Source organism: Diabrotica virgifera, chromosome 1, assembly GCF_917563875.1.
Source record: "Diabrotica virgifera virgifera chromosome 1, PGI_DIABVI_V3a".
NCBI classification, from domain to species: Eukaryota; Metazoa; Arthropoda; class Insecta; order Coleoptera; family Chrysomelidae; genus Diabrotica; species Diabrotica virgifera.
This window is the reverse complement of record NC_065443.1, coordinates 50,228,805-50,233,975: the sequence shown is the minus strand read 5'-3', so window position 1 is coordinate 50,233,975 and position 5,171 is coordinate 50,228,805. Positions and strand designations below refer to the sequence as shown.

The window sequence follows — 5,171 nt, the reverse complement described above, 5'->3', positions numbered from 1 at the left end:
TCAGAGCGAAGTGACGACACCATCTTTTTTATTTGGATTAGTGCTGTTTCACTCTTACGCATAGTAAAGCTGCTACAGTTGTCCTACTCTTCCGTGCCTATGTTCACACTGAATGTCATCATAGATTTTTGATACAATGTGTTAGAAAGAGATGCAGCAAACCAGTCCATGAGATCTTGTCGTCAGGAAGCGCGGAAGGTAGGCTCCCTCTATGTTAATATATACCTCTATGATGTAAACATTACTAGAATGTCATTCTACTTGAAAATGTCATCATTAATTTAAAGAGATGGGTTCTGAATGTTCTTGGATAACTGTTATTTTTATAATTGGAAATTATTAATTCAGTTAATAAATGTGATAATTTTTCACTATGTATTCAGTGATTGTAATAATTTATTTGTACAACAAAGACTAATACTCAATCGAGAAAAGAGGAAAAGTGTTAAAGTGATTTTTTAATAATATATTGTTATGGAACGCTTACAATTTTGAACATCTTTAACAACAAAATACTTGGATCACAGAATACAGTGATGAGCGCGCTAATAACCGGCAAAATAGCATAAAAGATGGAAAACGTATTAAGTTTTTAGATAAAAAGAAATAAAACTAGTCGAGCTGGGAAATTTAGCGATATTAACCTATTTATTTACATCATATTGATTGCTTCCCACCTTTAGACGTATCGGACGAGTTTGGCAAATACGACTGTCACAGTGACAGTTTTAGTTGACATACTCCTCTGATACGTATAAAGCTGGGAAACAACCAATATATATGTAAATAAAAAGGTTACTATCGCTAAATTTCCCAGCTCGACTAGTTTCATTTCCTTTTATCTCACAACTTAATACGTTTTCCATCTTTTGTGCTATTTTGCCGGTTATTGGCGCGCTCATCACTGTATATTATCCTGATGTATTCTCTGATTGGATCTTCCACAAATAATACACAATAAATAACTTTTTATTAAGTTCACATGACATTTATCAAATTTTGACACTAGTGGAATTTCATAGGTTAGTTAAGTTATACCGGCGATTTTTTGTGTTAACTGTGTTATTCCTTTAATGAATGTTAGTCTGCTTTTATATAAAAAGCAGTCGTTTTTAGAACTCTTTAGCGACGTATTAATATAATATTTATGGATTACCGTTGAGGGCCGACATGATCAACCAAAAAAGAAGATGTATTTGGTTATTATTCTAGTGACTTTCTTAGGCGTGAATCTGCCTTTTAAGTTTACTCCTCCTGGTTAAAAACTAAACTATAGAATTTTTTAAAAAATATCACAAATCTACCAAAAAAGTAGAAATCTACTAAATGTGGCAACGCTGTTAATGAGAATGATACACTTTTGACACTGGTCACATGACTTCTGTCGCCCAATAAGAGGGTGCGTTCTAAAATGGTTTTGATAGTCGGCGCGGTCGGGTTTGGTTGGCGATTGGACTTCTAAGTTGTTTTATCCGTCTAAGGTTGGTTATAAGGTATTTTTTTAGTAATATTGGTAATATTGTTTAATGCGCCATTTTGGTTTTACTTGAGATTTTTGGGATGTAAAGAAAATGAAAACACAGAATATAAAAAATGCATGCATTTTCTGATACCTTTAAAAGCACCATCAATACATTAAATTTATACAGAACATCTTTAACATAAATTTTGACATTTATATTAAAATTTGATTTTTTAAATTTGCATGTTTTTGTCAAAAATGTCATAAAAAAAAGGAGCGCGTGTGTTTTTTAAAGGTGAAATATCCATATTTGACGGTAATCTGAGATGCGTTTATAAATTTCACATCAGGTAATAAGTCCTTTATGTATTTATATAAATTTAAATACCCAATACGATGTCAAAACAGTTTACTTTTTGGTTTTCGCATTCACCATACAGGTGTTAAAAATATAGGTAAAAAAACATAACTAGTCTGACTCCTTGAGCAACTATTGCACGCGCAGGTGCTTTTTATAGTCGCTTCAGTTGTCTTATGCAACGCTTACGAAACGATGTTGCTTACAGGAGGTTGCCTAGGCAACGTCAAGACAACTCAAAAATCGTCCACCAAATCAGTGCAGAATAGGGTCGTCTTCTAGGCAATAACAACGTTGTAAGAAAACGTTGCCACGCGGTAGACAACGTTGTCGCGTCGACAAATTGCTACTTGGGACGTCTTAAATCAATTATTTATCAAATACACTATACATATATCAAATACACTATACGCTCTGAGCTTCGCTGGTGTCGCTCCTAGCGGTTACTAATTCAACTTTCACCGGTAATTTTTAAAAATTTATTATTTAATTGTTATCGCTAATATTTACAACGCAAAAAACTAATTAAATTGTAATCGATTTTTTAAGATTTTGCTAATCATTTTGACGTTCTATTAATGAAATATTAATTTCTTAAACATTAACATTAAAAAAACTTAAATTCAGTATTTAAAACGTATAAGTATATTTAAGGTAAAAATATATACCACAGCTTTGACCAACTAATATTTTTTATAATTAATGTTTTTAATTTTAATTTTAAATTAATCACTTTGACATTTATGTCAAATTTCCGGTAAACGTTAACAGACTGGTCACTACTGGCGCTCGCGAATTTGTAAATATCCCCTCTACGTACGAGCTCACAGCGTATACAATACGTTGCCCATCTTTTGCGCTTATTTGCCTGTTATTAGGGCGCTCATCACTGTATTTCAATAATATTTAATCAATAACTCAACATATTCCCGATGCAATGTCAAATATTTAAAATTGTCACTGATTGTCAGTGTCTGACTGACAATATATGCTGACAATATTCGGCTGAGTGCGTTGTAAGACAAAGATAGATTTGGAAAATATTACCACGGCATTGTGTTTATTTTTTTAGAATCCTGAAAAAACCAATAAATATTTTTGAAAAATTTAAACGCAGAATAAAAGACTAAATTATTACCGAGGGCCGAAAGTCCCTTAGAATAAATAAAAAGTTTATTTTCAATGATATATTTGAAATTAAAAATCACACTAAATTTTCTCTTAGTTTTTCACCCCTGTAACTTATTAAAATAAACATTATAGAAGTTCTCAGGGACTTTCGGCCCTCGCTAATAACGGGATATTTCATTCTGCGTATAAATTTTTCAAAAATACTTATTAGTTTTCTCAGGATTCGAAAAAAATGAATCCCCATTTGAATAGCATTGCAGCCGAAAATACGTACCGATCCTCTTAAAAATGAATAGTCTGCTGACAAAAAACTAGAATTGATTTAACACTTATTATGTGTTTTAAATGGAAAGAAAAAACAGTTTAATTCGCACAAAAACCCAAAAAAATAGAAGAAAAAGTTTAAAATATTAATACCAGTATGTAGGTACTTACTTATTATGTTTATCGTGGAATGTGCATCATTTTTATCATTTCTAGTGGTATGCGACAACAAAATAACGAATAATATAAATAATTTATTATTAGGTAGGTCAGTGGTCGGCAAAGTGCGGCTCCAGAGCCGCAGGTGGCTCTTTTGCTCCTTAGGTGCGGCTCTGGCACAAATATCCACGGAAAGCGCAATAATATTTTCATTTAAAAAAAACTTGGTAGGAAAACATTGTACCTACATCTTATTCTGATAAATTAACTTTTATCAATCTTTTTAGCATTTGTCAACAATCCTCTTAATGCTACAATAACCGAGTTGAAATTTTCTCCTTTTGAAATTGGCATTAATAGCTTTGAAATACAATTTCTGGATTTAAGAACAAGGAGTTATGGCGCTCTAATTTCGAACGTCTTTGTGTTAAATTGGAAATATTGGAGAAGGAAAAAATATTCACAACACAAGTGGTCTACTTTGAATCACCTGGAAAAGGAAGACATGATCATTTTCAACGCTTGAAACAGTATTCCTGATTCTTATAATCAGCTGAAAAAGTTCGTTTGCTGTTCTTTCCCTTTTCTGTTCTACACATCAACATTAAAAAAATGGATTTTGTGAAAAATTTTTTGAAAATGATACAGTGTTGTAGAAAATAAAACCTTACAAAACGAAAGAAAATAGAAATTTCTACACAAAAACACATTTAAGTTTTTGGGGGCTTGTGGATTGGGCTTTTAAAAATTTTTTTAGTCGAATACTTTTTATTATAGAACAAGTGGTTTTTTTATTTTTAGAATGTCGCTAGACCCTTTAGTTTTATTTAGTGTAATAAAAGTTTGCTGAACAAGCAGATTTGGCTCCCAATTTTTTTAAATTGTTGTAATGTTCATATTTGGCTCTTTGGCTAAAAAGTTTGCCAACCACTGAGGTAGGTAGGTTAAAATACAAAAAACACATAACATAATATTAACACATTCAGACACGAGGAAGTGTTTGCTACATATTTTCTATGTTCACAGGCCCGTTTATCTTTATGGCAACATTTTATTATCCATTGTTTGATAATGGTATTTGGGAAATGTAAAAAACATTATTCTGTTTCCATCTGGTTCAGGAATTTTGGAGTTGTTTCTACTATAGCTACGCTAAAATGTTACCGCCACTCATCTAAAAAATATTTCATTTTTATAACATACAAAACTACATATTATAATTGTTAAACTAACCTTTATATCACGGCTACGAAAACACACTTCACAAGTCATTACTGTCTTTGTATAGGACCCAAATAAGTATTTACGGTAATATTGTCCTTATATACTTAAAAACGCAACAAATATTAAACAAATATACGATATTATAAGAAAATTCCACAAAAATATACGGAAATACAACAACAAACAAGTGTCAAATTTGACTTTGTCGTACGAGTGACGTAGGCATTCCCCTCCCCCTCGCTTCCGCCCACATAGTTACCAGACAACCTACCCCTATCTATGAACCTTGATCCAGGTGCTCCTTCTGTTATCTGGCTTATTAAAAAATGTATTCATACAAAATAGGTTTTGCTCCTGTATGTATGTTAGTAACCGTTTTCCTCTATGATTCGTAGTTCCTAGACAATAAGAACTGTTACTACTCACTTAATGATTCAATATGTGTACTACCCGCAAACGCCATTGGCAATAGGGAACTTGCATAAATTTTTAAATTTGAAAAAAATGTTATAAATCGCAACAGAACATAATTTAAAACATGTATCAAAGATAAAAAAAGTTTTGTTTGTCTTT

The 5,171-nt window shown here is 31.8% G+C and overlaps 1 long non-coding RNA gene across 1 annotated transcript; it reads right to left on the bottom strand.

Moving 5' to 3' along the window:
- Nucleotides 1-3,456: 3,456 nt before the first annotated feature.
- Nucleotides 3,457-4,797, bottom strand: LOC114324729 (uncharacterized). Its single transcript, XR_003651591.2, has 2 exons — nt 4,608-4,797; nt 3,457-4,548 (listed from the first exon to the last, which is right to left on the bottom strand). It is a non-coding gene; the product is annotated as an uncharacterized LOC114324729 (long non-coding RNA).
- Between the last annotated feature and the right edge of the window lie 374 nt (nt 4,798-5,171).